General features: G+C 30.4%; 1 protein-coding gene and 1 long non-coding RNA gene across 2 annotated transcripts in view; one reads left to right on the forward strand and one right to left on the reverse strand.

The window, feature by feature from the left end:
• LOC127727986 (uncharacterized) overlaps positions 1-12,251 on the reverse strand; it is a 159,630-nt gene that overhangs the window by 80,992 nt on the left and 66,387 nt on the right. The gene's annotated exons all lie outside the window — the stretch shown is intronic.
• LOC127728010 (uncharacterized) lies at positions 10,177-11,992 on the forward strand. The gene is made up of 2 exons (XR_007993965.1): positions 10,177-10,324; positions 11,499-11,992. It is a non-coding gene; the product is annotated as an uncharacterized LOC127728010 (long non-coding RNA).

Genomic DNA, 12,251 nt, shown 5'->3' on the forward strand with positions numbered 1-12,251 from the left:
AATTTTAAACTTTTATTTTTAAATAAAGTTTAAGTAATTCAACCTTTTAAATTGCTATTATTTAAATCATGTACATGTATACACACTCAAGACAATAATAACAAAAGTCTAAGCATAAAACATCACAACATGTAAACATACACAAAAGCAACACAATATACAATATACTACACTACAACATATAACATATATATAATACCATATGTATACCAAGTAGCAACACACAAAATATATATAAACACTAATATAGCACTATATTCTATGCGGTGTAAGTGTAAATGTTTGTGCGTATGTATGTGTATGTGTACGCAAGTTCACTTTGTGATTATGAAACTAAATCGAACTAATCTTGTTTGCAGAGAAAAAAAAATTTCTGCAAACTAAACTAAGTCTCAGGGTTTTCTAATCCTATAATATATATATCGCAATGTCTCAACTACATATACCAATCATTATGTTAATGCATGTAAATAATTTTGAAAAAAAAAATGTATGCAAATTAACAAAGTGTAACTAAGTTTAATGTGTGTAAAAAAAAAATAATCAGAACTGTATGCTGTTGTGTTTTGTAAACCAAAACAAACAAAAATGTTTGTTTACATTAGACACGTGTACTTCCGGTTCCGGTCGTCGGTGACCTTGAACTTGGGTATGTCTGTGGGTGGGGTCGGGTACGTAGGGGGTGACACTAATGTACAAACTCTATCAGAGACTAACTTTACAAGTTTCACAAAACGTGTAAAAAAAATTCACAAAGTTCCAATCAAATGTCTATACTCAACACGGTATACTATAATCTAAGTGTTATTCAAGTAATAACGATGTGGCTCACTTGTTTAACAAAAGAACAACACTGTTTCTAATGCACAAATTTTGACAGTCCAAATCGCTGTTGTTTTCTCAAAATTACTATGTTATTTTACATAAATATCAACCAGTACTTCAAGCGGTGTTACACAAACATATAAGTAGATGAATGTAATACATAAAATATAAATGCAAACCTTTACAATGAATAAATATATCAATCTCAAGCAGTCAGTCTCTGCAGAAAACAAGTTTTTTCTTTTTACCGGATGTTGTGTGAATTTCTCGGTCGAGTGCACTGCTAAAACATGTTATGCTGATCCCGGGCTAGTTTCCAATATTTCCGATAATCACAATAATCACGTTGGGCGCCATTTGTAGTCAGGTGCTTTTCTGGGTTTTGTAGAAACACAAATAAAAACACTTCTCAGGTTTTGGATTCGTTTTTTATTACGACGTGGAAAATAATTGGTAACAAAAAAGACCCTGTAATGAAATATAAAATTATAAACAACGGTTCAAGAATAATAGCCTGAGTACAATGAGAACTCAATGAATTTCCAATTAAAATAAATTATACAAGTTCTGAACCTTTTCTCTATTTCATTATTCTAACAAAATATGTTAATGTAATCTAATTGAATTAAATCGCTTATTGATTTTACAAACTATTCAATTATGTAATACTGTCTTGAAAATATAATTACATGCAAAACTAGATTCTACAGGAAACAAACTAAATGACTAATGTTAAGCAAAAGCAAAGCAATTAAAAATAAGCATAAGCAAACAAAATAATAAGCATTGATAGCAAAAACATATAAAACCAAACTCAATGCTTACCTCACACTTAGATGCAAAGGTCAAAACAATAGGATCAAATCAAACATGACTCATCAAAACATGGTAACACCTAAATGAAGAATATGGTGACAAAGTAAACAGTAGCTGAGTATAAAGTCTCCAATGGACATCAGAACATAAATTATTTTGTATATCTCAAAATGTCTGCCTTCATGCTGAATACAAATCAATAGGAATACTTTTTAAAGAACAAAGATTTCCCTCCACAGATATACATGTGATTTAAATGACCAATGAGAATGGACAAAGTGACCAACACTGACCATAAATACAATGAATAAACATTTAAAGGGTTCACATACCAGAACTCAGGTCATCACCTTAATTAGCATATAAAGATAAACAAAACAGCATGCTTCATTCTTTTATTATTGAAATAAGATACTATTCTGTAATTAATTAAACAGATCCAATAAATATGTTCCAATGGATATTTTATTATCAAAACAGTAATTTCATACAAATCAAAGTACAATCCTGAAAGTTAAAAATATATATATACAAACCATTGAAATTTCACCCTTCCACACACGTAACGTAATACGTGTTTGCACATAATGTAATAGATGTTTGCACATAACGTAATAGGTGTTTGCGCATAATGTAATAGGTATTTGTACTTAACGTAAGAGGTGTTTGCACATAACGTAAAAGGTGTTTGCACATAACGTAATAGGTGTTTGCACATAATTTCATAGGTATTTGCACATAACGTAATAGGTGTTTGCACAGAATGTAATAGGCATTTGCAGGTGTTTGCACATAATGTAATACGTGTTTGCACATAACGTAGCAGTAGATTCACATGAAATCTTGAATGTTAATTATAGAATAACTAATCGAAGAATTCAAATAGAGAAAAATATTCAACGAGTGACCGAACAACACATTAATTCACGAATGCGCGTAGCGCATGAGTTAATTATCAGTGTTGTTCGGTCACGAGTTGAATATTTTTCGATATTTGAATTCTTTGATTAGTTATTCTTTTTATTACATTGGCAAAGGGCTTTTTTTAATGAAATTAATGTAGAAAATGTAAGGAACTATATCTTTTTTCTACGCATTCACAATTTGTTTTGATCCGACGTTATCGACGTCTTGACAACGCCTATTGTTGTATGACGTCAGAGAGTGAAATAACCACGTTTATTTCACATGTGAAATTATCGGTTTTTATTTGACTGGGAAATCAATGTAATTCATTGCTACCAATGTAATAACAGAAAGTATCAATTGTTTGGCAAAACGCATATAAGCTATACTATATATATTATATTTTTTCACAGAAGATACATATGTTTAACACAACATAAAGCCATTAAAATATAATATAATAAGGTTTTCATAGAACAAAGATGTATCAAAACAAAACGTTTAGAACATTCAACATAACAATCACATTTGAGACAGGACGCAATTATTAACTGACTTACTTAAAGGAAGAATAGACACAACATAGAGGAAATATTAAAAAACGTAACGGTGATTGATCATAAAGTTTAGAGGTATTCACAGAATATACAGTAGTAACAACATAATGTAATGCATATTGCACATAACAAAGAATAGCAATGACATATCATACAATTGTTTGACAAAACAAATAATTAATATGACATAACACAGAGATGCAGTGTCAGGAAATAAAGGCATTTACACATAACATAAAGAAGAAATGACAGGACGTAAAGACAAAGCGCCAAAACACATTAAATATTTACACTATAAAACAGTTACGGCGTTCCATATCCTGCTATTAAAATCTTTGGTTTGAAAACATATTTTTGACAATTCCTTGTTTCTACCATTTAAATAAAGAATAACTAATATGGTCCTTGATTTTAGTACAACGCTATCATATACATGTAATTGTGGTACTTTATCATCCATGCAATTACTTTGTACACAAAAAAGTATTTACTATGAAACCTTGTGACGGAAAATTAAGGCAACTCGATGATGATTTTTTAACTTTCTTAAGGAACTTGATCAATTTCATCATAAATTGAAAAATCATGATAATGTATGAAGGGAATGTGCCACGGTACCTATATCTATATTCTGATAAAGCTTTTGGTTTTCACTTTGAAATGAAAAAAAAACACTATATATATAATAATCTTTCAAATTGATTAATTGGTACATATAGTTGCTTGTTAATGCCTAGCCGGAAAATTTTCTATGGCACATATATCTATATTTTACAAATTTATTATAGCTTTAGTTTTACTGAGAAATTGATTTTTTTTTTCAAAACATGTAAAGCTCCTACTGCAATTTAATTATATATGTCTGTTTTGGTCAATTTATTATTTCATCCTAGCTTGTAAATAAGCACATGTAGAAAGACACCGCTATATATAATAGATATACATACTTACACCAGCAGCTACCATCTTTTCATTCTGGATAACTATGATACTAGTGAGTAAATTTACAAAACATAAAACTTAGTTTATGACTCCGTTTTACAAACACCTGTGATACAAGCAGTCAGCCAAAATAAACTATCATTAGACCAATTAAAAGATTACTTGAGTTGTAAAAATGTGCTATATTGGATAGTCTATTAAAAGGTTTAGAATATAGGAAAGTGCTCTCGACCAATGAAATTGTAGGATCTGATGCCTCTTAGTTGTGAAGAATGAATGCAAATCATGTTCTTAGTAAGGGATTGTCCTATTATTTGGGTCTATTTACAGTTCAAAACAAAGAGTTTCTATAAATGAGTTACAACTGCCCCGAAGCACATTTATCAGATTGAAAGGATTTATCACACAGTGATTGAAACTGACTAAAAGTTGAATTGTGAAACAAAGAAAAAACTCAAAATAAGTTGAAGTTTACTGTGCAGTAAAATTGGTACCGTGAATGTTATTATGAAAATATTCTTCAAATTACTAAATAATTAAACAATATAAAAGCATTTGCAAAAAAAGAAAAAAAAAGGTTTGAAATAAAAAAAAAACCAACTTAATATTTAGCTTTCAAAAACTTTGATTGGGCGCAGTGGTGGCCCGAGAACACAGTTATTTCGTGGTGCATTTCTTTCAGACAATAAAGTCAAATTAAAAAAATCGCACCTGCTCTATCTCAAAAAAGTTTTTAACAGTGTAGTGTACTACTATTGGGACAAATAATATCAAAATTTTAGAAAAGTCTACCAGCTCTAACTCAAAATATTGACAATTCTATGTTAAGGGGGTCTAAAATTCAGTTTGACAGCTTCAGACATACTAGTTTTTGACCTTTTTTAACTGGACCAAATCACTATTTAACATAAAGATTCAGCACCCAATTTTTTTTTAACATGTAATTTCATCCCCTTACTTAATATTTCATGCACAAAATATAAAGAAAGAAATTTGGAAAATGTATGAAAAAAATTTGCAAGTTATACACTGTCCACACTGTATATTTGTAAGACAACGAAAATCTAAGGACGATAACTGTGTCCTCGGACCTGATGGTGTGTCATTTATGACAAGTAAATCTTGGTGTGAACATCATCTGGATATTCAAAATTTGCTGAAGGAGATTATGTACAAATTTATTAAGCAGTAATATACAGTAATAATAATCATACAATCTACATGTACATATTTACCTAATAAATACATTGGTAATTGTCTTTATTCGCAGGGAATATACATATTTATCCACATAACTGCTAATTCCCGGAGGCTTATTTCGTACTTTCCGCAAGGACATTCATTGCATACTTATTTATTACCTTTATTTAATTGATGTTCATTCTTTATTCGGGGGGAAATTTAATATATACAAAATTAGAAATATTGGACTCTTTCGACATTTGTCAATTTAGTTTAAACATATTTTATTTGCATAAACACAAATTGGATTAGATGCAAGTCAAACAGACTTGTGGAATCAAAAAACTAAACTAAACTAAACTAAACTAAACAAAACTAAACTAAACTAAACTAAACTAAACTAAAACTAAAACTAAACTAAACTAAACTAAACTAAACTAAACTAAACTAAACTAAACTAAACTAAACTAAACTAAACTAAACTTAGATGATGTAGGAATACATGTTTCAATTATAAATATACATTTCTGAAATATGTATGAAAATTGGCCTAATAACTTATTAAGTTGATCTACTACACTAATGTTATAACGATATTGACTTGATATAAAGCAGAAATATAAATTCTAATAAAATCATAGGATAATACATAGAAGTTGTATCTGTTTCACAATAACGGAACCTCTTCGTATTAACAAAAACTTATATGCAAAGGGAGTGCAATGGTATTGTTCTAACTAGACTATCATGCATTTCTTTTTTTTTTGTATGTTCATTCAATTATCTCCATAAAAAGCTTTATATGTGAGTTTCAGCTGATAATTTATGATAAATTTTAATATATGTTTCCTGCTCTTAAGAGATGTATATTGTAAAAATTGTTTATTTCATTTTCCAGTTTTGATAATGACTAAAATTGAACAAAAATTGAACAAAAAACGCCGATCGGTTGGTTCCGTTTTTTTTTTGTATTTATTTCGATATATATATTTTGATATACAGTTGAATGGTTCATAAGGGTTTAAGCAGTGTTAAGCAAAATTTGCATAATGTCTTTTTCTTACGTACCTAAGTAAACTATTGACAGGCTACAACTAGTCTTTTTAGTGTTTCTTTTAAAAATATTTTGAACATTTAGTACAAAAAATATCCTTGTAGGTAGCTTATTAATCATCTATGAGTACCCCTTGCACAAATTACCTTTCTGAATGAGGCTTTGCCAATAACCTGTTACGCGACCTAACGCAAGAAAGATTAAGGTCATGAAATTGGGAAGGTTTATTATCTGCCGGTAGTTTTCCCTAGCGGTAATTGACATCTCTAGGTGGTCATGTTTTACTATTAAAACAACAAGGAACCTCTTCGACACTCTAATAAACTCAAGCACATGTTTAAAGATGTTTTCATTTTGCTCCCTAATAGGTAGAAAACTACCCGAGGTTATGAGTTTCATATTAAATGGATAGTTAGTTGGGAGCCAGCCAAGATTTTCTAAAAACTAACTTCGTTTTTCTGAATATAATATTCGTTTAAAAAAGAAGTGATGCGAATGTTCACGATACACAACGCAGCGGTAAGATGGATCAGAAATAATATTAACTCTATAAAGTCATAAAAGAAGCATTTGTCAGTACCTTAACAAAATTGAGAAAACACAAAACAACGCAAGCCAGCCAATACACGAATAAAAATATACAATGGAAAAATTAAAAAGCCATTATTATATGTTTTTTCGGATGACAAAATTTCCATTCTAATTTTAACTGAACTTTAAAACACAAAACAATTGTTTATATGCCTACTGTTAACGTATCTAATCACGGTTATCATTAATTTTTTGGAAAATTTATTCGAAAATTATTCGTTTTTAGCAGGAACTTATTATGCATGAACGGGCGCAGACTAAGCAGACTTTTCAATAGAGTTGAGCAAATCCCCTTATATTTGTTTTACTTACAGGGTCAAATCAAAATTCTATTGGAAATTAGATATTAGAAAGTCTAGATCATATGCTTAAAATGGTGTTTTACGATTTTACATATTTACATGTTGCTGTTGAAGGCATTTTTATCTAGAATTTCAATTTGTCTATGTGTTTTTGACAAATATTGCTTCGAAGGACATCCTGGCTAACCAAAATAAATCAATGTGTATCCGAAAGACAACGCATACTAGTAGTTTTACTTCAAACATAATTTTGATATTGGTTGACGGTGTCCTTTTTATATATTCAAAATTGCCAAATGTCTCGAAATTGTGGTTCGGGTCATTCTTCCGACGTTCATAAATTAATGATCTATTTAGAAATAAGCCAAAACATTGTTCCATAAAGTTCACATATTTGGCTGTAATACTATGAATTTAAGTAAAGACTTTTTGATAATGGCTCTGGTGTAAAATAAATTGGAGGAAATTGGCCCTACTCCTTTTTGAAAATGTGAACAATATTCTTTAAGTGACATAAATTTCAATGATTTTCATCTGCGAATATGATTTCCGAGTATCGATAAATCTTTATATGTGAATCCATGAATGCAAAATAGTACATTTGACATAAAAACATGAACAAATTGATCTCCTACCATGATACGGACGTGTCGTCCCGTCCCTTCTTAGATTTGACCCTGAGTGACAAAAAGTATGATTACTTTAGTTCTTACTACACCAGGATATTCATGGTAACCCCCCTCCCCTCCCCTCGGAAAATGAAATGGTCGTCCCCTTATACGCAATTTCTTTATTTAATTATAGCGATATAATAAAAGATCGTTTTCATCAAAAAGCTCTGAAAGCTTTCGAAATGTGATAAGTAGCTTTAAAGAAATTTTTTTTTCACCGTAGAGACCAAAATAAAAAAAAAAGCCTTTCAACTAATTTATGTACAATTTCATCGTGGATGATTCCGTAAAGAGGTATTTTGTCTCCCTAACAGTATTCATTTCAACAATATACTGGATCTCATTTGAAACGTTTAAATGTGTTTCGTTCTTTTACACAGTATAATATCACGAGGTCTAATGATATATTGTAGTCTGTTCATAAATTTGTGAATTTTAGCCTGTACATATATTCAGCTACAAAAGCTTAATAAAAACAATGTTGTTGTATAAATACTAAATACCGTATGTTGACTTCTAAATGACATTTACATATATACACCACATCTTCTTTTATCCATACAGATAAATCACAAACCAAAATAACTAACTCCACTATGAGATATGTGCGTTCATGCACATATTAAACTGATAATTATGTTATGGACAGAATAACACTTTCTCAATCTTCCTCAAGTTATTTATGAAACAAGTGAAAAAAAGATCAGAAGATCAATATTTCAAGTTTGCACATTTAAATCAATACTTGATTATGTAAGCTTTGTCCTACATGTACATATCGTTTTCTCTTCTTATTTCTTTTTTTTCCGGTATGATTGTTAATTGAATACGAATTAAGTGAAAATAGACAGGTTTTAGACGTACAATCGATTTTTTCGATTTTTTCTTATATACTACATTACTTTGTTTCAAAATTATTACACAGAACTCAAAAGCTTGAATCACTATTTTCCTCTCGTATTTTTTTCTGTAATATTTAGCTTAACGTCCGGGGTCATCCATACATGTTCAGGACGAGAACAAATTAAACAATTCATCAGATATGTAGACTATGTACTATACTTAATGACTATACGGTATATTTTTTGCTCATTTTTTAAAGGTCGTATTGTGACCTATAGTTGCAAACATCATGACACTCTTTCAACACGCTGCATCGGATCAAATGTCCTTATTCCAACTTTATAATTATGGCTGCGCATATAAACTTTACGAACACACAAAATGGATTCTCTGACAAAAGGAGTGTTTGGGTTTAAACTATTAACTACATAAATATTCGCGCATAAAAGAGCAAAGGTTTTCCGATAATATTTAAAATAGAAATTCATAAAGCATCATTCAGGCTAGGCATTGGCTTACATGCAACCCCTTTAGCAGTTTTGAAGAATACATTCTTTCAAAGCAGAAGATTTTTGTAATTACATATTTGACGTAATTATGGGTAGGAAAAGACTGTTGGTTTTAACCTTATTGTTAAATTATTAACAACATGTATTGCACTTAATAATAAAAATTCAGTCTTGCAAAATGTAAGAATGCAGGATATACAAAACCACATCAAATATATAAATATATATTTGTACTAATATATACGTTTTTGCATGTCCATAAATAGCTGGAAGTCGGAAACGGTTAATTGTCCTCGGGACCAATATCAATATTTACCTTCAAATACCCATAATGAGCCCCCGAATTTAACTTCCGGTAAACCTATCAATCAAAAACTACAAATTCAATATTTATTGGAAAGAGCACAATAGAGGCGTGATCCGAATACAGACAATAATAATATTAAACAACATATAAATGAAATATACTTATAGATGCATGTAACAGCAAGTCATAAGTAAATTCTATGGATACCATACCATTCTAAGTATATTCTATGAATACCATTACATTCTAAACTCATATTAATACCATGAACATATACATCACGATTATTGTATATGCACAAACTACTATAAAGGATTTTTATCTGATGAAACAGTATGGTGGTCTCTCAAATCAAGAGCTTCTTCAATATACATACAAATAGATTTTAGTTCTTTTTCAGATTTAACATTTTGGTACTGAAAATTTTCATCCAAATTATTATAGTTAATATCATTGGTTTTATATTTAGATCTAATTGCGTAAACCCTCAGTTGCGTAAACCCCTGAGGGTTTACGCAGTATATATTGGACGATGTCCGTAGTCTTTCGGAACACCGGATGTTATTCGGAATACCATATGTAACTATTCCAGTCATAATTACGTTCGATAACTCTGCATGTTACTGGTTTAATTAGGATTATGTAAAATCAGAGACGTATATACACAGAGATTGGCAACTGTAACAGTGGTCAGCGAAATCCAATTAAAAACACGCATCACACGAGACTTTAACGAGATCGCCATTTTGCATCTGATCATGACAAGTTCACCACCGCTTCGATTTTTATTTTACATCAAGCTTTTCAAAACAGCATAATGTAAGTATATATTTCACTTTCGTAAATTATTTACCTTGTTTTATTCAGTTTGTAGTAATTGTTAGTTAAAATTTTGTGACGATTAACGTTTTATTGTGGTCAATAATAAGGGGAAAGCTTGGCCGACATGGACGTTATAAAAATTTTTTACACGGACGTATTTTTTATTAAAACCTTTTCATTCGAAAAGGAATAAAACCATTTATGAGATGAATCACTTTTCCCAAGACATACTGGTTTTGTGTAAATATGTTGAATTTTTCATTAAATCACCCACTTTTATGCAATTTACAATTAAAATTCAGTATTCTCGCTGTCGGCCACGTTCAATTTTTAAAATATAAAGACAGGCCCCTGTCCATGTCTACAGTCAATAAACTTTTCCATCTTTAGAGAATAATTATTCCCAGCACATGAATTACTTTCTTATGACATACTGGATTTGTGTATAACAGTTGTTTTTTTCCATATTTTCACCAGCTTTGATGCAATTTACAATTAAAAATGACCATTCAAGCTGTCGGCCATTTTCATTCTCTTCAATATAAAGACAGGCCCCTGTCCATGTCTACAGTCAATAAACTTTTCCATCTTTAGAGAATAATTATTCCCAGCACATGAATTACTTTCTTATGACATACTGGATTTCTGTATAGCAGTTGTTTTTTCCATATTTTCACCAGCTTTGATGCAATTTACAATTAAAAATGACCATTCAAGCTGTCGGCCATTTTCATTCTCTTCAATATAAAGACAGGCCCCTGTCCATGTCTACAGTCAATAAACTTTTCCATCTTTAGAGAATAATTATTCCAAGCACATGAATTACTTTCTTATGACATACTGGATTTGTGTATAACAGTTGTTTTTTTCCATATTTTCACCAGCTTTGATGCAATTTACAATTAAAAATGACCATTCAAGCTGTCGGCCATTTTCATTCTCTTCAATATAAAGACAGGCACCTGTCCATGGCTACAGTTTATAAAATTGTCCATCTTTAAAGAACAAATGTACCCATCACCATTGATCACAGGAATTACTTTCCAAAGACATACCGGTTTTGTGTATATAAATTGTTTTTTTCATTATTTCCACCACTTTGATGACATTTACAAGTTTATATACATGTATATTTACATTCAGTATCTGACAGCATTTTTTTTTTTAACAGGATCCTGCATGTTATAAAAGAACAAAGATGTTGATCAAATTTACCTAACAGTGCAGCATACAAGAGATGTAATATCATACATGTGCTGAATGTAAGACTCCCTAGCCTTTCTGATTGAAAAAAAGTTTCCCTGGCAGACAGGAACAACTATTAGTGATGACTTTTTTCAAATGTTACTGCACAGTCATGTAGTGGACCGATTACATGTACTACTATCAATGTGATACTAAAAAATGGTTTTGTAAGAGAGAAAATGACATGTGCTTATCCTGACTGTGAAAACACCACATTATTGTAGTTCAAATATCATAGTTCATATGCCAAACTTGATGTGAAAATGTACATGTGTATGCGATTTTTGTGCAAGTGATGGTGACATCATTGAACTAAGAATAAATACAAGACTCCGCATTCAATCTATTGAATTTGAAACAGAAGTGGCAGTTGTGCAGAGACTATACGGATAAAAATGCAAATAAATATCTTGTGTTCAACTCCATTTGTCTTCATTACGTTTACAAAGTATACATGTACATAATTTTTACATACATGTATAACAATATGATGATGTAGTATGATTGCCAATGAGACAATGATTTACATGTATGACTATCATTGGAAGGCCACTCTATAATATCTTTGTATATCATGAGAATGGAAATGCTACCTTTGTAGCATAAAGGTAGCATAATGTACAAAAAGGGAAAATGTTCATTTATTCAACAACACTCCTGTGAATATATAACTTGACAG

Source organism: Mytilus californianus, unplaced genomic scaffold, assembly GCF_021869535.1.
Source record: "Mytilus californianus isolate M0D057914Y unplaced genomic scaffold, xbMytCali1.0.p SCAF_2, whole genome shotgun sequence".
Taxonomy (NCBI): domain Eukaryota; kingdom Metazoa; phylum Mollusca; class Bivalvia; order Mytilida; family Mytilidae; genus Mytilus; species Mytilus californianus.